At 43.9% G+C, this 27,398-nt stretch overlaps 1 protein-coding gene across 1 annotated transcript in view; it reads right to left on the bottom strand.

Annotated features, from left to right (window-relative positions):
* Positions 1-27,398, bottom strand: part of LOC120530667 (low-density lipoprotein receptor-related protein 1B-like) — a 1,848,048-nt gene that overhangs the window by 43,378 nt on the left and 1,777,272 nt on the right. The window lies entirely within an intron of this gene.

Raw genomic sequence — 27,398 nt, 5'->3', positions numbered from 1 at the left:
CATATTTTGCACAAACCTAGATCAGATATTTAACTCTGTAATTGTTTCTTTTTTGGGGATATTTTGGCTGCCTTGTACACCGCATGTTAGGCTGAGTTGCAACTTTAAGTTGTCCTGTTATGTATCACTTCTGGCATTTATGTCAATTGATGGACTCTTCATCTTGGCAGATATTTCCTGGATTAATCTAGATGCTGCAGTGACAGGGTCTGGCTCCCATCATTAACCTCTCCATCTATTACTAGACAATTTAGGTTAAGAAAATGGTTAAAACGGTATTTCAGTACTTTCAGTAGCAATACTGCCACAAAGAGATTTGACTAACTCTTGTACTTTCCATCACTGTGAAATTTTTAGTGCCCACACTTTAGAGGTATATTATAATAGGAAAGATTATAAAGATATCTGAAAGGCCCCAGGCTTCACGAAACAACAGACAGAACCATAATATGTAATGCTTTCAAGATGTATAGATAATGCAATAATCATTCTAAAAGGAAGTCATCTTTTATGGACAAATGAGTCAGGAGTGAAACTGAATGACGTCATGAGCTCCATTATTTTGAAGAAAAGGTAATGGTATTGGGTTGCTGTTACATTCAAATCTGGAGGAATTGCCTGTAGTGATGAGAATAAATAACTCACATGAGATGGATTTAACACTGAAACTCAATGTTCTGCTTTGCAAAAATAAAAAAATTGTAAAATGAACCGTGTTTCGTTCCAGCAAACAAGAAAAACAAGAAAACGCCAAGAAAAAAAGCTTTTAATTCCTGCCTGGAAGCAGCGTCATGCATTAATTCCTCCTGCTTTTACCTTTCGTTTTGTATTTAAATAAAGATTTCTAGTAAAAAAACAAAAAAATCACTGAAAGTATACATATCCTCGACTAGGATAAGAAGTTTGCTAGGTTAAGAGGTGGCTGCTTTCCGTGTAGTGAGATTTTGCTTATGAGAAAACACTGTAATGTGCATTATGGTGTGTTTTGATGTGAAAAATAGGCAGCATATCACATTTAAAAAACTGCACTCTTTTGTAAGTGTGTGATTGAAAGGCATAAACAGAATTCATTTTACTGGCAGTATGTATAATAATGTGTTATGCAGCTGCAGAAAAGAATACAGGTAAACAATAAAGTATGAACAATAAAACGTCTTTTTTTGTGATTGCAAAATCACTTGAAAAGCACATTTTGTCAGTTTTGTAAAACTGTATGCAAATCGAAACGTATCTGTTATACTCACTACTTGTCAAGATTTAGGAAACTATAAATTTTGCTCTTTAACAGAGAAAGTTATGAGAATACCAGAATGTACCATCATGATGTTAATCTGAAAAATGTAAATGAATATAATTCATGACAGTTGAATGCAGAAAACTTTCAGAATTGCTTTTTTGACCTAAATCTCACTAAGATATTGAAGCAGGACCTGAAACAAACTATTCTTGCTCAAAAACCTAAAAATGCTGAAGCAGATTTGCACTAAGAATTACATCAGACTTCCACCATGGTGCTCTGAGAGATTGATCACAATCATAGGAAATGTCGGATTGTAGATGTCAATGCTAAATGTGGGATGGCTAGCTATTCAGCACAATGGAATATCTCCATTTTTGTGGAGGATGTGGCATAGTTCACAACTTTGTTTATGAAATACAAGAAATGCAATAAGTATCAACAATTTAATCTAATTCTTAATTTAATCTAGTTTTATTTTAGGTTGTATCTGATAGCATTCACAGTGAACATTGTACGCAAATGTAGGAAATCAGAGAAAAAGTAAATACTTTTTCACATCATTATAGAGAAGCTACACACACCATAAAAGGAGTGAACAATTGTCCTGGATTTGAACAATAGGAAAAAAGAAGTTGTAGAGCTGAGCATCGCGGTTGAGTTTTTCAAAGCAGGTGTGGCAGGGTTACCTAATAATAAGCAGAGGTAAAGCACAGCTTCTATTGGCTATATTGAAGAATTCTGGAGTGTACGATGCTGGACTTAGTAACAGCTTGTTGGATGCTGAAGATGATTTTGAAAGAGCCAGCCAACCAGTCCATTCACATGTGCTAATGGTTTACTTGGTATGTTTTCCATGTATCAAGAATCTGGCTGCATTATTTAAAACCAACTAGAATGTGTTGATATTGCATTATTTGTTAGGAAAGTATAGAAGCTAGAACTCCAGTAATCAAGTCAGGATCATAATGAGAACATGGCAAGACATTTCTGCATCTGAATTAAGAATGGACTCTAGAGGCATTAAAGAGATTACAAGAGGATCCTTAATGTTTAGACAAAATAAGTAAATTTGATGCTCAGTCCTGGATGACTCTAAAAAAATGAATATTTGGCAGAATCAAAGCCAGATGCACAAAGAACAAATAAGGTAACTTGTGACTCTCTTATAAATAATGTTGGGTCTGTGTACATTTTTAATACTTGTACATTTTCAAATTGTCTGTTATACCTGCATTTTTATCACTCTTTAATTTAATACTAGGCTGACCCGCCTTTTAAGGCGACCGACTTTTAAGTTGACCACTTCTTAAGGCAGTTCAATATGTAGATCAATTTGATATTTTATACAAACTGATTAATTTGGTTATATTGCATTTGAGCGGTATTACTTTAATACTCGTAGTTTCTGTTATTTAAGTGATGAAATTTTAACTTTTTTTCTATAGTGAGGTCGCCCTTTTGAAACCCCCTGATATTTACCACGCGGTGAGGCATTTGTACTCCACCAACATTAATTATTTCCAGAGACATAATTTTGTGTATTTTTCCAGTGCATCGCGCACAAAAGCAAGAGAACAATGGGAGCACCAGAACTCTGCTCACATCATGTCACTTCGTACCGCAAGCTGCAAGTAGTAAGTCTGTGATAAGTGGAATACCACTACACTTTCCACTAACGGGACGGAAGGACAATCCCGACCGCTTTTATATAGTAAGAAAGAAGAAGAAGATATTGCACAGTCTGGAGTAGAAAATCATCTTTTATCTGGAAAAACGAAGCTACAAATCCCATCGTGCATTGCAAAATGGACGGGGCGTGTGAGAAACTCCGCGCCTGCGTAGCACTCACAGGACGGAAGGACAATCCCGACCGCTTTTATATAGAAGAATTATTTTTTATCAGTATGCTGCTGCTGGAGTATGTGAATTTTCCCTTGGGATTAATAAAGTATCTATCTATCTATCTATCTGTCTATCTATCTATCGTCATGGATGCCAGGGGCGATGACCCAGCCGGGACACCTTGGAAGACCGGAAGTGGGCATGCGCCCATCTGGGATCACGTGGGGGCTGCCTTCCTGGTTGCTTTGGGGGCCACTGGTTCAGGGCATGGAAGCTCCACCCTGTAGGGGCCCGTGGTCACTGCCAGGAGGTGCCCCAATGTCTTGGGGACCTGTTGCCCCAGCACTTTCTGTAGAAGAAGTGGAAGATTTAGGACGACACCCGGAGAGATGCCAGGAGGACAGCCAGCACTTCCACCACACTGGGGCGTGGCCAAGGGAGGAATATCTATCTATCTATCAGGCACTCTTCATGCACTTTCAGAATTAAATTAATCTATATGGTGACCTTAATACTGACAGGACACCTGACATTTTATCAATTAAAATATTTAATTGTGCTGTGATCAGAAGGCTATGGATCTACATACACTTAAAATAAGAAAAATGTGCATTAATTTTTCTTTTTACCTTTTCTTTTTGGAAACATTCAAATCATCAGAAACATTCAAATTCAAGTCAGGGCTCTGGCCCAAGGAAAAGTGCTCAATGCACCAATCCTACTCTTTTATGAAAACTCACTCAGACAGAAAGTCAGGCAGATAATAGACACTATTTGCCCAGCAGCAGGACCAATAATAGATAACTGTATCTCATTTTCTCAGCTGGTAGGCAAATGTATATGGCTAACATTAACAAAAAACAAAGCAATTTAGCTTAAGAAGTATGGCTTTGAGAGGGTAAAAATTAGACTTATTTACAAAAAAGTAAATGATTTAAGGATGGCAGATATAATTGCTCTTTAAAGGCAAATTACTTTTTTGGCACAATATGTATTGTTTAACATCATTTTTAATGTAACATTGTTGAATTCACTTAATACAATTCAAAGCCATATGGTGTTGGAGCCTATCTCGGCAACACAATGTGCAAGGCCAAAACAACTGTGGAGAGGGTACATGTTAACAGCAGGGCTTCACAGGGCATTTAGCTATTGTGCAACCTTTTTAATCACAAACTTATTTCATAAAATGTACTATACATTCTGAATAAAATGCTGTTTACATGCATTTAATTCTACAGTTAACTCCATTAATATTTTATAGGTTACTAATTTACAGATAAGTGCTGCAGCTTTCCAGCTTCAAAGCCATGAGGGTAAATCTCAGCCTTGTTCCAGTAATTGTGTGTTTTCAACAGGTACTCTGCTTTTCTCTCATAATCCAAAGATATGGTCACTGTGTTAATTGGTGACTTTAAATTGCTCCGTTACGAGTTTGTGTGAATGTCAATCGAATTGTGCCTCTGACTGTCGAACCTTTCAAGGTTAATTCCCAAAGTTTTGGCCATCTGCATTGGGATAAGAGCATTGTCAAAACAAATCAATGAGTTTTAGAGGGTTACTTTTTTCTGTTAAATATTATACACCTTCTTATGTACTGTACAGTTTAACGTACAATATACTTAAAATATGGAAATTGCAGAATAAAATTAATAAAAAAACATAATGGATGGGGGTCTTTAAAGATAAGTTAAATTAAAACATGATTGCTGATTAACATCATTAGTTCAATGTAGTATTCTGAACTAAAAATGATATCATGTAAAGTGTTGCTTGCTGTCAGGGAATTATGATGGTGCCTAAGATTATTTTCATTCAAGTAGTCATTGCTTATCATCAGGTATGCTAGATTCCTCTTACATAATAAAAATAATATATATATATATATATATATATATATATATATATATATATATATATATATATATATATATATATATATATATATACAGTATACAGTGCATCCAGAAAGTATTCACAGCGCATCACTTTTTCCACATTTTGTTATGCTACAGCCTTATTCCAAAATGGATTCAATTAATTTTTTTCCTCAGAATTCTACACACAACACCCCATAATGACAACATCAAAAAAGTTTACTGGAGGTTTTTGCAAATTTATTAAAAATAAAAAAACTGAGAAATCACATGTACATAAGTATTCACAGCCTTTGCTCAATACTTTCTCAATGCACTTTTGGTAGCAATTACAGCCTAAAATCTTTTTGAATATAATGCCACAAGCTTGGCACACCTATCCCTGGCCAGTTTCACCCAGTCCTCTTTGCAGCACCTCTCAAGCTCCATCAGGTTGAATGGAAGCATCGGTGCACAGCCATTTTAAGATCTCTCCAGAGATGTTCAATCGGATTCAAGTCTGGGCTCTGGCTGGGCCACTTAAGGACATTCACAGAGTTGTCCTGAAGCCACTCCTTTGATATCTTGGCTGTGTGCTTAGGGTCGTTGTCCTGATGAAAGATGAACCGTCGCCCCAGTCTGAGATCAAGAGCGCTCTGGAGCAGGTTTTCATCCAGGATGTCTCTGTACATTGCTGCAGTCATCGTTCCCTTTATCCTGACTAGTCTCCCAGTTCCCGCCGCTGCCAAACATCCCCACAGTATGATGCTGCCACCACCATGTTTCACTGTAGGGATGGTGTTGGCCTGGTGATGAGCGTTGCCTGGTTTCCTCCAAACGTGATGCCTGGCATTCACACCAAAGAGTTCAATCTTTGGCTCATCAGACCAGAGAATTTTGTTTCTCATGGTCTGAGAGTCCTTCAGGTGCCTTTTGGCAAACTCCAGGCGGGCTGCCATGTGCCTTTTACTAAGGAGTGGCTTCTGTCTGGCCACTCTAACATACAGGCCTGACTGGTGGATTGCTGCAGAGATGGTTGTACTTCTGGAATGTTCTCCTCTCTCCACAGAGGACCTCTGGAGCTCTGACAGAGTGATCATCGGGTTCTTGGTCACCTCCCTGACTAAGGCCCTTCTCCCCCGATCGCTCAGTTTAGATCTCTAGGAAGAGTCCTGGTGGTTTCAAACTTCTTCCACTTACGGATGATGGAGGCCACTGTGCTCATTGGGACCTTCAAAGCAGCAGACATTTTTCTGTAACCTTCCCCAAATTTGTGCTTCGAGACAATCCTGTCTCAGAGGTCTAAAGACAATTCCTTTGACTTCATGCTTGGTTTGTGCTCTGACATGAACTGTCAACTGTGGGACCTTATATAGACAGGTGTGTGCCTTTCCAAATCATGTCCAATCAACTGAATTTACCACAGGTGGACTCCAATTAAGCTGCAGAAACATCTCAAGGATGATCAGGGGAAACAGGATGCACCTGAGCTCAATTTTGAGCTTCATACCATACTATACCATACCATATTTATTTGTTGAGCGCTTAAAAACACAGCATTACAACTGACCAAAGTGCTGTACAGTTACAACAAGCAGGACTAAAAGCAAATTATTAAAAATAAACATTAAGAGAGAATTAAAACAGAGATACTAAAAACAGGTCAAGGGACCAAATAAAATAGAGAAAATAGCAAAAGGCAAGTGGAAAATGAAACAGGTTAAGAATTAAAAGCCAATGTGAAGAAGTGCGTTTTAGGCGAGATTTGAATGTGGCGACTGAAGCGGCTTGCCTAACCACTAAGGGCAGGGAGGTCCAGAGCCTGGGTGCACAGACGGAGAAAGCCCTTTCACCACGAGCTTTAAAACGTGCCTTGGGAACGGTTAGGAGCAGCTGATCTGCGGATCTAAGAACACGAGGGGGATTGTGACAATGGAGCAAGACACTCAAATAGGCGGGGGCTAGACCGTTTAATGCCTTATAGGTTAGGAGGAGAATCTTAAAATCGATTCTGAATCTAACCGGCAGCCAGTGTAGGGTTTTCAAAATCGGTGAAATGTGTTGGATTCTGCTACTTCCAGTTAGAAGCCTTGCAGCCGCATTTTGAGCCAGTTGGAGTCTAGAAAGCGTGGCTTTACTGATACCAAAAAGGCAGGAATTAGAGTAGTCAAGCCGGGACGTAATGAATGCATGAATTACTGATTCCAGGAGGTGGTTAGAAAGAATAGGCTTGAGTTTGGCGATTCGCCTTAGATGGAAAAAGCAGGATTTTACTTTTACTGTGCTGTTGACTTGAGCATCCATATTCATGGCAAAGGTTGTGAATACTTATGTACATGTGCTTTCTCAATTTTTTTTATTTTTAATAAATTTGCAAAAATCCCAAGTAAACTTTTTTCACATTGTCATTATGGGGTGTTGTGTATAGAATTGTGAGGAAAAAAATGATTTTAATCCATTTTGGAATAAGGCTGTAAAATAACAAAATGCGCAGTGAGTACTTTCCGGATGCACTGTATATGTTTTGTAAATGCCACACAGGCTGGACGGACATGCTGGCCAGGAAAGGAAGCGGAGAGAAGGAAGAAATGGACGGAGAGCCCCTTTAGAAGCAGACAGATCACTAGGGAACTGTTATTCCCCCAGCACGCTAGATGGCAGCAGTCCCGGACATCTCCACCCAGTGGGAAGCCAGCAGGGCATGCTGGGAAATGTTGCCTGGCAGGGCATTCCAGGGAAACAAGCTCCCTACTCAAATAATGGACTTCCGTGTGACCCACAAGTACTTCCATTGGGCAATTGCCCTGACACTGGAAGTATTCCCGGGTCTGTAATAAAAAGGACTGCACTCCCTTACTCAGGGAGTCGGAGCTGGGTGGTAGAGAGGCAACACTTGACTGGAGGAGGGCATTGCTGTGGTGAGAGAAAATATTTTGGAGAGAGAAAGAAAAGGGTTTAGTGATTATTTGTAATATTTTTAAAGGTATTTTAAATAAAACCTTTGTTTATTTTTGATAAAGGACTGTGTTTTTGTGATTGTGTTGGGGTTTGGTGCTCACTGACACACTAGGTTTATCACAATATTTATATATATATATATATATATATATATATATATATATATATATATATATATATATATATATATATACTGTGTATATATGCACACACAGAGTGGGGAGCTACGTCAACAGCCACCAATATATGCAGCATTCTCCCAAGTGCTGAGATGGCAGCCATTTTGCGCCAATACACTGACCATAAATTAACTATTAGGTGCTGAAGGGGTGAGAAATTTGGTTAGTCAACTAAAGACTGGGGATGTTTGGGAGGCCAGAATGGACAAAGTTGTGATGGTTAATTTAACCAGGATCCTCCTCTTTTTGAAAGATGCCCATGGATCTTTTATGACCATAGAGAAATTCTCATCCAAAGGATGGAGCCAACTTTTCAGCACAGTGTCCCTGTCATTGCACCGTGGCACTGATATACCACAAAGTAAGTGCCCCCTGCTGGCCTCACCAACACCTCTTCAAGTAGCAACTCAGTCTTTCCTGGTTGGTCACCCATTCCAGTGCTGGCCGATCCCAAACAGGTGGATTACTTGTTCTGAGGTACAGGTGGTATGGCTGCTATCAAAGACATTTTCGTTTAGTTGCAGACTATAAACTGATCCTGTCTGAGTAAGTTTGAGTGAGTATAATAATAATAATAAATTTAATTTATGTAGAATCTTTCCCATACTATGTCCTGTGAAGAAAAGGAAGCCCAACACAAATGAGTTATTTTTCTTGTAAGTAAGTTTCCCTGGTTTTGTGCTAGTTCCCTGTAGCTCTATAACTGAAAAGAGAAATTTTAGAAAATTAATGGATAAATGTGAAGGGAAGGTAGGGTTTTTGATCTGTAGGGCATAACAGTTACCCACTTTATGTCCCAATAGATGTACAGTTTCCAAATATTCTAAAAGCTTAGAAATCATATCATCACTTCAAAATTGTGACTAATATTGAAGAAGTGGTGCATTTCTACACAAAAACTTAACTGCAACTTTGTTTTACAATAACAATCTGCTGTACTGTATATTCATTTTCATTTTTTTCTAAATTATATTATGTTAAAAAATAACAGTAGGCACTAATGACACGTTGATATCAAATATGAGTAAAGTTTAACGCAATGAATTATTATTGTGACATGAAATACTAGCAGTAAGCAGTGTACTCCTTTAGCAGCCACACCAAGGTCCCAACTTCTTAGCATCTAGGGACACTGATAAAATAAGTTCTTTTCCCTTGTGGTCAAAATTGGTATTTCACATGCCTCACCAAACATACACATGTAATTCATCCATCCATCCATTTTCTAACCTGCTGAATCCGAACAAAAGGTCACTGTGGTCTGCTGGAGCCAATCCCAGCCAACACAGGGCACAAGGCAGGAACCAATCCTGGGCAGGGTGCCAACCCACCGCAAGACACACACAAACCAAGCACACACTAGGGCCAATTTAGAATCACCAATCCACCTAACCTGCATGTCTTTGGACTGTGGAAGGAAACCGGAGTGCCCAGAGGAAACCCACGCAGACACGGGGAGAACATGCAAACTCCACACAGGGAGGACCCGGGAAGCGAACCCCGGTCTCCTAACTGCGAGGCAGCAGCGCTACAACTGCGCCACCCATGTAATTCAGATAATTTTTTTAAATTTTCATCGCTTTTATCTATACTAATAAAAAGCAAAGCCCTCACTCACTCACTCACTCACTCACTCATCACTAATTCTCCAACTTCCTGTGTAGGTAGAAGACTGAAATTTGGCAGGCTTATTCCTTACAGCTTACTTACAAAAGTTAAGCAGGTTTCATTCCAAAATTCTACACGTACGTACTTATTTCGATGGTATGACACCACTGTCGGCCGCCATATTGAACTTTTCAACGTCACTAATTTTCCAACTTCCTGTGTAGGTAGAAGGCTGAAATTTGGTACTTATTTCGGTGGTATGATGCCACTGTCAGCCGCCATATTGAACTTTTCAACAGACTTTGTTACTTATGGGCCATCTTCAAGAAATTTGGTATGCGGGTTCCCAACGCTAACTGAATCCTACTTACGTACATATATACGTCCATAGCCTGCAGCTCGGTCACGTTGTGAAGGCGGCATTGGGTCCCCCATCCCAACGCTTCCCACATTGTTGGCTGCCTGCCTATATAGGGTCGTCCGTTGCTCCAGTCTCTACATTCCCTTCCATGCTTCGCCACAGGATTCACGTCTCCCTGCTGATAACTACAACCTTTTTATTTAATCCATGGCTTTTCCACTGTTTTATTGTTCATTTATTATGATTATAGTTATTGTTTAGGTATTTTAGACTTCTTTACATTGTTCAGGTATCCATGTCCTTTATCATTCCTACCGTACCCCCATTAACATGTCTATCGAGGTGATCACCATTGATCAAAGAACTGTCACTTACTGAGTGGTTTCCATGCCCAGAGATGGCACCTACCTTTTCCAGTCTCTTTGTTACATATTGCACGGCCATATCAGGCTCACTCTTGATATCCGGAGGAACACTGTGTCTTATGTATTGAATGACTGGGACAGGTTCAAGGTGTGGACTGATGATGGTACAGTAAATAATTATACTACACAGGAGCACTAAAAGAGTGACATGCTTAAGCCCTTCACCTATGCATCTGCATGTGAGTTGATGGCTGCCGCTGAATTGTTTGGTTGTCGCTTTCAAGTGTACCGAAATGACCAAATATTTTACACCTTTGGAGAACCGCCAATGCCTCTTAAACATCTTAGATTCACAGGTGACAATTTCAGTAGTGGATACTTTGATGTTTATGAATGTTTAAACTCTCAAAAGCTGGATGTGAAGTTATCCATGAAACCGGTTGTATACTTACAACGCTTGACAGTTGCCGAATGTCACTTCAACACAAGTCCTACAAATACTGTCGTAATTGAAACAAACCATGAAACTCAAACCGATTATGACAGCAGCAATCCAAGCTGTGAGATTTGAAACAAGATTACTGTTCACATGGCCAACTGTACGTTGCATGCTCAAGAGTAAGCTCAGTGCACAGCTTGGTCATGTTACAACAGGAGGGCCGAACTCACAATGTGGTATACAAAGAGATCCTTAACAAATAATTATTGGTATATTTTCCCTCAGTTTAAAAAGGTTTAATTTTCTTCTTAATAAAATTTTTAAGGCAGTACTTTGCCGCTGCGAAGCGCGGGTATTTTGCTAGTCACCTATAATTGTAACATTAGGTTCCATCTTTTAAATACCTATGCATCAAAGAAGTTTAAAATGTTTTCTTCAGTATAAAAAGTAAATAAGTCTTTAGATTTTAATTAAAACATGCTTGCTTGTCTTCTGTTTGGTTTTACACTGAACATTTACATACTGTAAGATATTTACTTTAGGCAAACATACAATGCATACATAACTGTCAACATGGGTTTGCTTAGCAAACGAACATTTGTTTATAAGTAATTAGGTCTGTCTGATTAAAATGGCAAATAAATAATAATTACAGTTTTCAGAAGTTATACAATGTTTACAATTTGGGCAGCTCTTCTGGTTTCCCCAATCACATAAAGCTAGAGCTTTTTGATGCCTTGCCAATTGCTAAGTTTATGACAATGTAATTCTTTTGAGATGCTATACTACATTTGAGTTTTTGTTTAATACTATCTAATATTACAGAAAATGTTTGAAGATATCATGATTCCACTGCACAAATTTAAGTCAAAAATTTACTCTGAAGGTGCTATGTTTCAGCCATGTTTTGCTCACTGGCTCTCCATTTTGTTTTTTCTTTTCCTAATTTAATTAATTTTATAAACAAAAAAGTCCTTCAAGGCAAAAGACTTCATGATTTGCCTCTCCCTTAAATTTTTGTGTATTTAATGTGTTTTTGGATTCTTAAAGCTTAAAGTCCCATTTAGGCTTGCGTGAGCCAATATACTTATTTTTTATATTTTCTCATTTTTGAGTTGGGGCCTGGCTGACAGGGTTGAGGCCTATTTCTCAGAAAAAGTGATGAGATCCTGGTCTGGGTTTTTGGTGATTTTGAGGTCTCTCATCCTTTTTGACTGTTTGTGTGATACAATTCACAACAGTAGACTTGTATGGAGAGTTCCTTACCAGGTTGTGTAGTGGCTAAGAAATTAACTTCTATTCCACAAGGATGCTGGTAAAATCACTTCATTCAAGCCTTTGTCCACTTCACTTAACCTGCCATTGCTGTAACAGTAAAAGGATATTTGTAAAGTATTGTACTATGCATCTGTTCTTCTGAAGGACCTGTTTGTTAACACTGGTGATGGGTAGCAGTAATTTAAGTAGATTATTAAATCCATACACCCTTCTTTTTACTAAACCTAATTATAGCAACTTTTGGCCCTAGGGAGCTGAAGCTATTCCAGTGACAGCCATTTCTGAATAATGGTGTATTGTTAATTTTTTCCCATTGAGTCTTTCTAAGTTACTGGTGCTATATACGAAGAAAATGCATTCTTCCATTTGAACAGCCTATTTCATCACCATTTGATACCAATCAGAATAAAAAACATGAATGAGAAACAGCTCAGCAGTCTTAACTTTTTTCTTTTTTACATAGTAAGATTATGGTAGTGATGCAGTGGTTAGCTTGCTGTCTAATGAATCCGAGGACTGGAATATCTAGTCAAATTGCATTATTTCTATGTGAAGTATGAGAAGTCACTTAACATGGCACTCTGATACAGAACATTGCTGCACCCACCACATGACAAACCAACTCAGGATCCCAGATTAGGATCTGAGTGCAGCCATGCGACAGGTGACACCTCAGCTCCACACTAGTGTGAGGTTTATTATGGTGACTGGAGTGCCAATTCTGCCACCAACCCCCAAATTTTCCCTGCAGGTTGGAGGGCCTACATGCAGGGCTGGATACAGATTAATGTTATACCCAATGAAGTAGAGTCACTTTTGGCATTTACGGGATTTGAACCAGCAACCTTCCGATTGTTAGTGCAAATCCCTAGCCTCAGAGGGACCACTCCACCCCTTAACATAAAAGCATTCATATTACAAATACAAAATGTATTGTATCTATGTAATAATTGACTGGGCTCAACATATACCTAAATGATCTATACCAAAAAAAGATTGATGTTCACTGTAAAACACAGGAATAAATAGGTTTTCAATTTTAACACAAAAATTCATTGACAAGACTGCAATATGGATGTTCATAGGGTCGCATCCACATTTAAATGCTATATGGTCTCTGACCTGGTTCTGTAATGTGGTTCACTGAGGTTCTCACTTTCTCCCCACATTCAGTTGGCTTTCCTCCTGGTGTGGTATAGCGGGTCCACATTCTTAACAAAAAATGGCTAATTTTAAATAAATAACTGCATCCCAATGAAGGTGCAGGCTCCAAATGGGCATGGGTGCACGTAAGTAGGTTTCGCTCAACAATTAATTGAGGAGCATGACTTACAGTGCCGCATACACACAAAGGTGAATGCACGGGATAGAAGGGGGAGAGACGAAAAAAAAAAGAAAGAGAGATCAGGAGGTTAAATGACTGGAGAGAGAACCTGGGAGGAAGACAGGACAGTGCCGGTGCAAGAATAAGCAAGCAAGCGAAACAAACAAAGGCAGTCAGGAAGGAGAGCCCTTGGGAGAGTGCAAGTCCAACACCTGGGGCTGCTATAATGGATATCTTACGCTGAGCAATTCATGGAGCTGGAGTGACCAGGAGTGGTGTGACTCGCTATGTAATTCCAGGAAGGTGGTGGAAGTCGGAAAGAAGAGTCTCGGATTGGGAACCTTCACAAGACAAGAGCCTTGGACAGCAAGTACCCGTGACCTGGGCTTGGATGGGGGGCTCTGCTAGTAAGCCATGGATAAAGGGAAGCACTGGGGACTTGGTTTTAAAGGACAGACTCTTGCTTGTGAGATTTTAACATTGTTTTAATGGAATATTTATTTGAATTGTTTTTAACCTCTACCAGCACTCCATTATTAATGGATCATCTATTTATTGATGAACATTGCAGTGTACTGCATTTTAATTTGTTTTTGAATTCAATTAAAGCACCATCACTTTTTCACCTACCCCTTGTTACATGTGTGAGTCTTCATTTGCCTGGCTCATCCCTTGGTTAAGTTATCGAAAGCAGTGGGTCCAAGAAGGGCTCCCAGAAGGGCCCAATAACCTGGAGCCAACCTGCACAGTCACACTGGGTACTATGGTTTACAACCACAGCTATGGATTTAGATTTATTGGTAAATCTGAACTGGTCTGTTATGTGGGTGTTTGTGAGTGTGCCCTGTGCTGGATTCACATTTTATCCAGGGTTAGTTCCTGCTTTGCACTCCATGCTTCAGGTATATATTTTGAATTCCCAAGAACTATTATTAGATAAATTGGCTTGAGAAGATGGATGAATGAACAATCCTTAATAGCACATAAATGGTAAATGTTAAAGAAAAATGCATTAGTAATATGCTGTACTTCACAATTTCTATTGTATCAAAATAAAAAGTTCATTTTTCAACTCAAATGTATCAGCAGTAATGCCTTAGCATATGCAGCCCAAGCTGTCAAATGTCTGCTCAGTAATTCAGACACAAGACAATTAGTAAGAAAATCCTGTTAATAAAACATCTCAATCGTGACTAAGTTAAGTATTTTTCCAATAGTATACTAAACTATTGCATAGTACAGGGGAGAGCAGGGCCACATCATCTTTTTTACAAAGACTCCATGAAAAACAAGGCACATTGAAGATGACCTTCAACATATAATTTTAATTATTTAGTAATATTCACCATCTATTTCACAGACTCTCTTGACATCCTCAGATCTGAGGTCAGCATACAGTACATTAACGATCTCAAGGTCAATGTTTTGTCTAGAATATTTCCATTATTATTGTAATATTGATTCTGAGTGCAAAGCCAGATAAGGAACACTTGTTAAAATGTTTAAATTAGTTTTTAACCCAAAAAATGACCTTTTTTCAGGTTGATAAAAATGTAATAAATTACAGTTAAAAACATAGGAGGAACACTCTCAATCTGGATTCATAAAACTGATTTTTAAATGCAGAAAACCTGTTTTCCACACCCTAAAACTACTAACAGCTTCTAGTACACACTTTGATCACAAAATCTATTTATTTACATTTCTATTACTAAGATGCTTTTATTCAAAGCGACCTTAAGTACATGAAAAAAACAGAGCACCCATAAAAAACTAACTAAGGTTTGGAATTAATTATTCTGAAATTGAAGTTGATTAAGTAGCTCAATATTAAAGAACAGCCACGAAAAAAAATCACTTTTTTACTTTACAAAATACAGTAAGTAACTAGGAAGATGTGCTGAATTTGCCTCCAGATTGCCCAAACCTCAAGCCAATCAAGCATTTGTGGGATGTGCTAGAAAGACAAGTCCAATCCATGGAGACCCAAACTCGCAACTTACAGAACGTAAAGGATCTGACACTCATCAGAAGTCTAATGGAGTTCATGCCTTGCAGGGTGAGAACTCTTTTATATAAACTGCTCAGGTGCACTAGAGGGGCAACAATGAGATGATCCCCAAAATAGAAATGGTTTAATAGGCGGAGGCCACTGACATTTTTCCCTCCTTATCTTTTCTGACTGTTTTTTCATTACTTTTGCATTTGGCTATGGTCAGTGTCACTACTGGTAGCATGAGGCGATACCTGAACCCCACAGAGGTTGCACAGTTAGTCCAACTTCTTCAGGATGGCACATCAATGTGTGCCATTGCCAGAAGGTTTGCTGTGTCTCCCAGCACAGTCTCACGGGCATGGAGGAGATTCCAGGAGACAAACAGTTACTCTAGGAGAGCTGCACAAGGCTGTAGAAGGTCCTTAATCCATCAGCAGGACCGTTTCTTCTCCTTTGGGCAAGGAGGAAAGGATGAGCACTGCCAGAGCCCTACAAAATGACCTCCAGCAGGCCATTGGTGTGAATCTCTCTGATCAAACAATCAGAAACAGACTTCATGAGGGTGGCCTAAGGGCCCAACGTTCTCTAGTGGGCCCTGTACTCACTGCCCAGCACTGTGGAGCTCCATTGGCATTTGCTATAGAATACCAGAATTGGCAGGTCCACCACATAAGCACATATGACAGACGTGAAAGGGTCTGGAGAAGCCATAGAGAACATTATGCTGCCTGTAGCATTGTCTGGGGAGGCATATCCATGAAGTGATGCATAGACCTCCACAGGCTAGACAACGGCACCTTGACTGCTGTTAGGTATCGGGATGAAATCCTTGGACCCATTGTCAGACCCTATGCTGGTGCAGTGGGTCCTGGGTTCCTCCTGGTGCACAACAATGCCTGGCCTCGTGGATGAAGGAATTCATACCATTGACTGGACCCCACGCTCACCTGACCTAAATCCAATATAACAACTCTGGAACATTATATTTTGATCAATCTGACGCCACCAGGTTGCGCTTCAGACTGTCTAGGAGCTCAGTAATGCGCTGGTCCAAATTTTAGAGGATATCTGCTAGGACATCATCCATCATCTCATTAGGAGCATGGTGACCCCCTCGACACTGTCAGACATGCACACAAGTATCTGGGGGCCATACAAACTTTTTGAGTTGCTGCAATGTAATTTCCGCAAAATTGACTAGCCTGCCGCATCGTTTTTCAATTTGATTTTCAGAGTGTCTTTGAATTCGGCCCTCTGTAGGTTGATAATTTTCATTTCCATCAATGTGGCATCATTTCATTCCATTTTAGTCCATATCAGTAGACATTCAGCATTAATTTTTTTCCCATTGAGATCTAATGTGTTTTCAAAGTGTTCCTTTCATTTTTTGAGCAGTATATATATATATATATATATATATATATATATATATATATATATATATATATATATATATATATATATATATATATATATATACACATATATATTCAAGGCATCCGTAGTCTGAATCACAATATGATTGTATGGGTGGTTATCTACAATGTAACGCTTGTGGTTGGTCAGCAAGTCGGCTAATGTCTGCCACGGTGCCCTCTTTAAGTTGCGAGAAGCAGATCTTCTTCGCCTCTGGCGCTGACGTCCGAGCTTCGATTCCCGAGAGGGGGTGCAGTGAGTGTGTACACCTGATGAGCCCAGAATTAGAATGAAACACGTGTCGCGTACTCTTTGCATTATTTGACAGTAAAACTATTTCAACCACATATATATATATATATATATATATATATTGTGGAGGATGGACGGCCGTTTATCCCGGCCAATATCCCCATGCCGCCAGGTGGAGCCCTCCTTGCAGCATGGAGGTCTCCAGAAGACCAGCAGGGCATCATGGACAATGGAGTTTTTATGCACAGCCCTGCTGGATGCCATGGAGGCCACTAGGGGACGCTGTAGGGAGGAGTAATGGATATTTTACCTACGCCCCGGAAGCACACGTGGACAAGAGGAATGACGTGCTTCCAGGGTGAAGAAAAGAACTTGTGCCTGACCCGGAAGTGATTGAGAGTCACATGGATTGGGGATGGAGAACACTTCCGGGTCAGGAGATATAAAAGGACTGTGGGAGCTCCCAGACGGCGAGCTGAGCTGGGTGGAAGGGTGGCAATGTGTCTGGGAGCTGGACGATTGGTTTATTGTTTATTATTAGTTATTTGTATGAGTATTGTGGAGAGGGTGTTTTGTACACTGTGGCTGAAGAATAAAGTCAATTTAAGGACTTTTACCTGGTGTCTGGAGTCGTGGGCAGGGGTTTAAGGGAGTGAGAGCGCCCCCTATCTACCACATATATATATATATATATATATATATATATATATATATACAGTAATCTCTCCTCGATCAGGGGTTATGTTCCAGACCCCCGCTGATAGGTGAAAATCTGCGAAGTAGAAACCATATGTTTGTATGGTTATTTTTATATATTTTAAGCCCTTATAAACTCTCCCATGCTGTTTATAAATATTCCCCGCAGAGTTATACAGCATAAACCCCCTTGTATTCTCTTAGATATTAGGTAAGATTCATTGAAATTATGTATATAAACACACTGTTTATATACAGTAAAACCTAAATATTATTTTAAAGATATTGAGTGTCTCCGATATCACATATTTTACAGCCATTACGATAGACAGGCCACCAGCAATAAATACGTACAATGCAAGAAAAATAGTATACAGTAGATGTGTGTACAGTGACACTAAACGTACGTACATGTACTAAGTACTGTAAGTAGAAAATTAATTATGGTTACAGCTCTTCCAAAGGAGCCACTTCAGGCGATTGTGTAGCACTGCCGTTGTTCTTCTTCTGGCAGTCTTCAATCCAAATCCCTAAAGCAGATTCCATCCAGACTACTGCCTTATTAACTCCACTTACAACTCGTTTTGCACCCTGGTTAAAAGGACACTGCGGCCGTAGATCTTATATTCCTTTCCTACTTTTTAAATAAAAAGAATCGTAGCCTTCAACAAATCCAAAACGTTTACCTTTTCGGCAATCATTAACATCTTCCGTTTGCGCTTGGGCACGGCCCCTGAAGCAGTAGCAGATCGTTTTGGAGCCATAATGAAAGGCTTGACTATGCCCAAAGATAAACATAAAAGAGCACAACCTTTTACACAGCGAAACACGTTGATGCTGAATGAGCGAGACGAGACTTCCTAGTTAACACTGCATTCAGCAAGCAGGAACTTAACTGCGTTCTCTGATTGGTTAGCTTCTCAGTCAGGAGATCTTAACTGCGTGCTCTGATTGGTTAGCTTCTCAGTCATCCACCAATAGCGTCCCTTGTATGAAATCAACTGGGCAAACCAACTGAGGAAGCATTTACAGGAAGTAAAAAGACACATTGCCCGCAGAACCCGTGAAACAGCGAAAAATCCGCGTTACATATTTAGTTATGCTTTCATATAAAATCTGCGATATAGTGAAGCCACGAAAGTCGAAGCGCGATATAGCGAGGGATTACTGTATATATATATATATATATATATTGTCACACACGTGTGCATGGGAAGCAGCTGAAGGGCTTAGGAAATACTGTTTATACATCTGCCCAGGGGGGGGCGGGGTGCACTGACGCTCTTTCTGAGTTCTCTGCAGGTCTTACCGGGAAATCCCACCAGGAGCCGCCATTTCCAGGAAGGACACATCACTTCGGTTCCGCCCCAAGAATGAGGTCACTTCGGTTCCGGCCCCAAGGATGATGTCACTTCCAGTTCCGGCCCAGAGGACGACATCATTTCCGCCCTCTGTGCTATAAAGCTCACTGCCTTTGCTTAGGCAGGCAGTTCTGTTTTGGACTCTGTTGTGTAACAACTGTTTAAATGCCTCAAAGACTTTTGCAGCCGGAAACCGATTAAGCGGGTGGCTGCCCCAAACCTTTCACGCCTCTGGTCTCCTCTTCTTACAGTGGCGAGTCGGCAGGATGGTGTCCCGATGAACCGGGACACGAACTTCATGGAACCAGGTGGGTGAGTACCGGGCCGAGTTTCAGGGCAGGGAGTGCGGAGGGTCAGGAAGGACGCGGTGCAGGCTCTGCTCCATGAGCATAACCGGGTGACCACCCATCTCGTGGAGAAGGTAGAGGGGACCCACAGGCGTGGGCTGGCTTCTGGGGAACACACCGAGTGGCTCAGTATGCTCTCCTTGGCAGGAAAGCCGAGCTGCCCATCGGGACCAAGGTCCCTGTTTAACGATGGGTTGTCCCCAGGCTGGCAGGTGAAGAAATAATAAACTGGGAGTTTAACCCAAACAAAGGGCTGTCAGAGCAGGCTATGGCTCTCTGGCAAAAGGTGGGTGAGTGGCTACGGCCATTGAGTTGACCCCTACAAATAGTGCAGCAAGTGGCCTGTTTTTGCTGCTAAAAGCTACCCCAGGAATTTGCCCAGCCGCCTGGGGCGAATTCCATTCTATGGACGAGCTGCTACAAACCTTGCAAACCCAGAGGCCGGCTGTGAAACCTGGGAGGCAGAACAGCCGCTCTGTGGACTACCGGGAGCTATGTCCTACTAAAGCAGTCCCTTCCACGCAATCCAGAGCCTGTTCCGAAGTCGCCGGGCCGTCTGGCTTGCGACCTGTCCGGGAACAAGGCGGACCGTAGGGGACAAAGGCGGGGTTGTTTGTGTGCCCTTAGCAATCCCTGGCGGATAAACATACGGGGAGCTTCTTATTAATGGACATAAATAACAGCGCTGTTCGATTCCGGCAGTAGCGTGTCTGTCGTTGCTCGCCGTTTTATTCTACCGCAACAGTGGATTAAAAGAAGACCAGTCTAAAATGTATACACGGAGATATCCCGCATACAATACCGCCCGGTGTTACGTATGTCTCGGAGGAACCCTTCGACAGCTTACCGTGGCGGTGCATCCGGATCCTCCGTTTCCCGTAATCCTCGGGCGAGACTGGTCTGATAGTAACGGCGGTAGTTTAGAAAGCATTCCCCGAAAAACTTATGGCCTCGTTATAGATGACAACGATTCATCTCAAGTTGCTTCCACACCGTGTAATCAGCCGACAGGGAGTGGGGCGGTAGGCCAAGAGAGTGACGAAGACACTCCCGGACCGTCGCTGGCTACTACGTCATCCACTAGCGCCCGGCAGCGAGGGAGGAATCTCCGCCCCTTGAGGTCAGACGGACCCGCTCTCTGAGTTGCACTTTCAGTTTAGAGCGACGCCGCTTCTTTCAAGAGAGAACAGTGGAATGACGACTCTCTGAAACACATAAAGAATGCAGTGGTTCTCGTTAACGCCAACGCGCGCATTTGCCCATGCCACAGGGACCTCACTTTGTCGTTGATAATGATTTGTTGTATCGGGTCGCTGAACATGAGGGAAGGTCCGGAAGTTGTGTGCTAATCCGCGGACCTACCGGCGGCAGGTTTGCGAGTTAGCACACTCCCACCTTCTTGGAGGCCATCTCGGCTCCGATAAAACATTAGAGCGAATTAAGCTCCGTTTTTCTGGCCGGGATTAATGAGGAGGTTAGCGCTTTTGCATTTCCTGTCCGGAATGTCAACTGCGGCAAATTCCTAGGAGGACCGTGCTCCTCTGATTCCCCTTCCCCTTATTGGCGTTCCTTTGATAGGATTGGGGTTGACATAGTAGGACCCTAGAACCCTCAGCCGAGGATATAAATATATACTCGTCCTCGTGGATTATGCTACCCGATTCCCTGAAGCCGTTCCGTTGCTCGGCTACCACAAAAATATTGCACGGGAACTAGTAGGAGTCTTTTCGCAGTAGGCATTCCTAGAGAAGTCCTGACGGACCAAGGAACGCCTTTTACCTCGGAAACGTTCAAGGAGACTGCCAAGTTACTGAAAATAAAGCATTTAAAGACCTCGTGTATCATCCTCAAACCGATGGCCTAGTGGAGAGATTTAATCAAACTCTCAAGCAAATGCTACGTAAGGTAGTCAGCAAGGATGGGAGGATTGGGACCAACTCCTCCCCTTGTCCTCTTTGCATATCGGAAGTTCCTCAAGCCTCTACGGGTTCTCTCCATTTGAATTACTGTCGGAAGACAACCCCGGGTTTATTGGATATTTTAAAGAGGGCTGGGAAGGGGAGGCACAGCCCTCCACTAATATTTTGGAATATATCGCCCAATTGCGCGTAGATTTGATGCAATAAGACCATTCTAAAAGTCATATAGAGGAGGCAATCAGCACAGGCCGCCTTTATGACCGTGGTACGACTCTCCGGGAGTTCCAACCGGGGGATCGCGTCATGGTATTGGTACCAACTTCTCACTCTAAACTGCTCGCCCATTGGCTAAGCCCCTCCGGAAATTAAGGAAAGGAAGGGATTGGTTGACTATTTGGTGAAACAGCCCAATCGCCGACCAGCTGAGCGAATATATCATGTAAACCTGCTGAAACCGTGGAAGGAGAGGGATCCCGATCCCTCCTCCGGACAGCCCTGCTCTCTCTTGCTGAAGTAAGTTCCCTTAATTTCGTGAGCAGCTATCCCCCAGGCAGAAACAAGAGCTCGAAGCAGCTATCCGCTCTGTCCCCGAGGTGGTAAGTGAAAAACCCGGTCGGACCTCTCTGATTGCGCATGACATATTGACTGACCCGGGGGTGATCGTCCGTGAGCGACCCTACAGACTCCCGGAGGCAAAGAAAGTAGAAGTGGAACTGGAAATCAAGCGAATGCTGGCACTAGGAGTAATCGAGGAAAGTAGTAGTCCCTGGTCCAGTCCCATCGTCTTGATTGCTAAGCCTGACGGCAGTTGGAGGTTTTGCAATGACTTCCGTCGGCAACCAAGTTTCCATTGATGCTTATCCCATGCCTCGCGTGGATGACCTCCTCGAGACTGGGACCAGCCAAATTCTTGACTACACTTGACATGACAAAGGGGTACTGGCAGGTTCCTTTAACGGAGTCCGAAGGAAAAACCGCGTTTAGCACTCCTAGCGGACACTGGCAGTATCGTGTCCTTCCATTCGGGTTACACGGGGCGCCTGCGACTTTTCAGCGTCTGGTGGACAAAGTGCTCCGGCCCCATAACTCGTTCTGTGCTGCCTATCTGGATGACGCGTCATCTATTCCAGCACCTGGAAGGAACACATACAGCAGGTCACAGCAGTATTACGGACTGGGAGAGGCGGGCTCGAATCAACCCCAAGAAATGTTTCTTTGGATTGAGGAAGCCAAATATTTGGGCTACCTAGTGGGCGGGGTACTGTGAGGCCACAGTGTTCCAAGTTGCAAGCCATAATGGCCTGGCCCGTCCGCAAACCAAGCGGCAAGTCCAATCCTTTCTCGGTTTGGCGGGTACTACCGCCGGTTTGTGCCTCGCTTCTCCGAGAGAGCGCGCCTTGACCGATTTGACAAAGAAAAGAGCTCCTAATACGGTGGTATGGTCTGATAAAGCGGGGCTGCATTCAGTGACTTAAAAGGGCTCTGACTTCAGCACCTATCTTGATCTCCCCTAACTTCTCTCTCCTTTTATCCTCCAGGCGGACGCCGGACACAGGCTTGGGTGCCGTGTTGAGCCAAAGCGCCGACGGTGTTGAACACCCGTTATGTACCTGAGCGGAAACTGTTGGACAGGGAGACCAGGTACGCGGCGGTGGAGAAAGAGGCTCTGGCGATCAAATGGGCGGTAACTCAGCTGCGGTACTACCTCTTGGGTCGCGTGTTCACTCTGGTGACGGATCATGCACCTCTGAAGTGGATGGCCCTTCACAGGGAGTCGAATCCACGGGTCACGAGGTGGTTTCTTGACCTGCAGCAGTACAAGTATACGCTCGTTCATCGACAGGGGTCTCTTCATGCCAACGCCGATGCCCTCTCCCGGGCCCACGACCTCTCGGTGCAGGTCGCCCGACCCGACGGGTCTGGGCTGAGGGGAGTCTTGTCACACTGCGTGTGCATGGGAAGCAGCTGAAGGGCTTAGGAAATACTGTTTATACATCTGCCCAGGGGGGGGCGGGGTGCACTGACGCTCTTTCTGAGTTCTCTGCAGGTCTTACCCGGAAATCCCACCAAGGAGCCGCCATTTCCAGGAAGGACACATCACTTCCGGTTCCGGCCCCAAGAATGAGGTCACTTCCGGTTCCGCCCCAAGGATGATGTCACTTCCAGTTCCGGCCCAGAGGACGACATCATTTCCGCCCTCTGTGCTATAAAGCTCACTGCCTTTGCTTAGGCAGGCAGTTCTGTTTTGGACTCTGTTGTGTAACAACTGTTTAATTATGCCTCAAAGACTTTTGCAGCCGGAAACCGAATTAAACGGGTGGCTGCCCCAAACCTTTCTACGTCTCTGGTCTCCTCTTCTTACAATATATATATATTGTGGAAGGCTGCCGGCTCCCCAGGCCGGTCCGCACCCCCAGGCCGACAGGAGGAGCTCTCCCGACAGCACGATCGTGCCCCGAGGTCCAGCAGGGCCTTATGGACTCTGTAGTGTTTATACACAGCCCTGCTGGATACCTTGGGGACCACCAGGAGTCGCTGTGGGAGGACTTGTGGGATCTGTTGTGCCCTATGACCCGGGAGTACGTCACAGTCACGTGACGGGAAGGAATGGCGTGCTCCCGGGGTGAAGTAAAAGACTGATTGCCCTGACCCGGAAGGAATAGGGAACTGTGGACTGCTGGGACAGGAACACCTCCGGGTCAGGGGCTATAAAAGGACGGTGCCTCAGTCCAGACACTGAGCTGTGCTGGGTGGGAGAGGAGCAAAGTGTCTGGGCGAGGAGGAGAGGTTATTGTGTTTATTATTAGTGGAAAGAGATTTGTGAGGAGTGTGGTAGGTGCTTGGTGCACTGGAAAATAATAAAAAGGTCGTGGACTATTACCTGGTGTCTGGAGTCATCCCTGAGGGTTCAAGGGTGCACTACTGGCCCCCTACTGCCACACTGGCGTAGTCGGCAGGATTCTCTGGCCGTCTGTTGGCAGGGGACCTGCGCTAAAAATAAATTTTGTGTGGGCAGACAACCCTCGGTGGGTTCCACATCTTTTTACGGAGGTGCAAACACCACCCGCCACAGAAGAAACTACAACTGTGAGCGTTGGTCCGATCCGGAGTAATGGGGAAAAAGACCGGGAAAAAGAAGGTCAGTCCCAGCTGGCTGCAGGGCCTGACGGGCAACGAGGAGTCCTGGACCTACCTGACCGGGAGCGAGGAAGACAGAGCGCTGATACGGGCCAAACAAGCCCGGGCCGCGAAAGACCCGGGACACGGACAACTGCCGAGGGCATCATACTCCCTAGACGGTCCGGGGGTGCCGCATTCCATTGCGGAGGCGGCTACAGGTAAAACGCCCGACGTTCCGTCTTTGTATTTATCCTGTTTTGCAGACGTCCGCCGGGAGGATTGCAGCGGCGTCTTGGATGACGGCCTCATGCCTCGGCAAAATGGCCGCGGCTCCCAGAAGACAAGTCGCGACGCAAGACGGCTAGAGACAGCCGCGGTCGGCGACAACAGACTGGTCACCCGCGGTGGATGTCGGGACGGTGGAGGGAGCCCGGAGTCCTCCGATGAGGCCGGTCATCCCCTAACGGGTCCAAGCCTCCTGGAAAGGGAGGGAAGGCGGGCGCGCCGCCGAAACAAAAAGCCTCCGACAAAGACGGACGGCTTGTGGCTGACGGGTCTGCCGCGGAAAAGAAAAAGGCAGATCTCAGCCGGCTTGTGGTAGCCAGCCGTCCCTCTGAGGACTCCAACTCCCAGGGGCCTTTGCGCGACCCAGCGGAACACGTGCCTGGGGCGACGTGCTCATTGGTTCCCGGCCGGACGGTAAGCACAACGCGAAGCGAAAATGCAGCCGCCGTAGTAACTAACTGTTTGGACTTACGGGTCTCGAGAAATACCTCGAGCCCCTGCACCGTTTCTTGCAGGGTGTCGAAGACCTAAAAGAACGAGTGGAGGAACTAGGAGCGACGGCAGCAGCACCTGTAAAGCGCTGAAGGATTTTGTGCAGCGCTGCGCCGGAAGCTCGGAGATGATCGATGCGGGAGTACAGGTGAGTCCCTCCCGTGTCGTAGAGAATAAGGGGACACAGTGCGATCGGGCACCGCTGAGAATGAGTAGCGCGTGTCAAAGCACTGTGTACCCGACAAGAGACTGGGGCACGATGACCGAATGGTCGCGGACTGGAGCAAACAGCCCGGGGCATGCGCGTGGCGTGGCTTTCCGGGGCAGTACGGCTCACCAGGACCCGACCGGTCTTAAGTGCGGGGTAGCGCCGGTGGTAGGAGTGCCGGGGAAGCGCCGCTCGTACCGGTGCAGCTGAATAGTGCTGTTCATCGGTGCCGGACGATGCTAATGACGCCGACTCTAGTAAGCGGAAGGAAACGGGTGTGCAGACAGTAAAGAGGCTCTCCTCTTTCCATGGAGAGCCTCAGGCTGAGCGCAAGCCCCAGATCAAGCGGGAGATCCCCAAAAGGAAAGGTGGGTCCCCCGACATAATGGAGAATAAGCTTAAGGGCCGCCAGGCGGCGGTGATGACTTCCCTGGCAGGTGAAGGGGCGGAGACGGCGCTGACGGAGTTCCCGAGATGTTTTTGGTCCCGCAGAGGGAAGCAACCAGGAGGGCTTCGTCGGTGCTATAATTGCCGGCAACCGGGCCACGTGGCGCCACTGTCCCCGGGGAGACAGGAGGTACACCGTCCCCCCAAGGTTCGCTCGAGGACAGGGGCAACGCTCTCAAGGCCCGGATGACGCGTCCTCCTGGAGGAGGACGTCCCTCTCGGGCGGGACGCTCCGCCCAGAAGTCGCCGCTAAGGGGAACTGTGGAAGGCTGCGGCTCCCCAGGCCGGTCCGCACCCCCAGGCCGACAGGAGGAGCTCTCCCGACAGCACGATCGTGCCCCGAGGTCCAGCAGGGCCTTATGGACTCTGTAGTGTTTATACACAGCCCTGCTGGATACCTTGGGGACCACCAGGAGTCGCTGTGGGAGGACTTGTGGGATCTGTTGTGCCCTATGACCCGGGAGTACGTCACAGTCATGTGGACGGGAAGGAATGGCGTGCTCCCGGGGTGAAGTAAAAGACTGATTGCCCTGACCCGGAAGGAATAGGGAACTGTGGACTGCTGGGACAGGAACACCTCCGGGTCAGGGGCTATAAAAGGACGGTGCCTCAGTCCAGACACTGAGCTGTGCTGGGTGGGAGAGGAGCAAAGTGTCTGGGCGAGGAGGAGAGGTTATTGTGTTTATTATTAGTGGAAAGAGATTTGTGAGGAGTGTGGTAGGTGCTTGGTGCACTGGAAAATAATAAAAGGTCGTGGACTATTACCTGGTGTCTGGAGTCATCCCTGAGGGTTCAAGGGTGCACTACTGGCCCCTACTGCCACAATATATATATATAGATATATATATATATATATATATATATATATATATATATATATATATATATATATATTAGGTCCAAGGCCCTAAGAGTAGAACCTCTTTGGAAGAAAAGCAGCCAATCCAGGTGGTTTGAGCATGTAGTTAGAACGCAGGGTACAACTCACTAACAGACGACAGAGCAGCATACTGAGGACATGATGGAGGAGGTTATAGCTCTTGATTATATTGGAACGATCTGTGTATTCCCCAAAAAGGGGATTTACATACAGTAACATTACTGTACATCTAATCTTGCTACAGCTCCACTATTCTGACAATGTATATTCATAGTGATGTGTCATACAACCATTTTAATGCTTTAATGAATTGGACTGGTCAGTCATAGTAGACTCTTGTAGGCCTTACAATCTGCTTTAAAATACACATTTAATCATTTTATATTTATAAACAGCCTAATTCACTGTTTCAGCAGAAATTAAAGAGAAATATTTGCATAGTAATATGTAGTAAAAGAAATAAAATGACACTCTATACTTCATTATTATGTTAACCTATGAAAGTGGTCATATAGTTTTCTTAGCTTTA

This window comes from Polypterus senegalus, chromosome 6 (assembly GCF_016835505.1).
Source record: "Polypterus senegalus isolate Bchr_013 chromosome 6, ASM1683550v1, whole genome shotgun sequence".
Taxonomy (NCBI): Eukaryota; Metazoa; Chordata; class Cladistia; order Polypteriformes; family Polypteridae; genus Polypterus; species Polypterus senegalus.
This window is presented reverse-complemented; position numbering and strand designations above follow the sequence as displayed.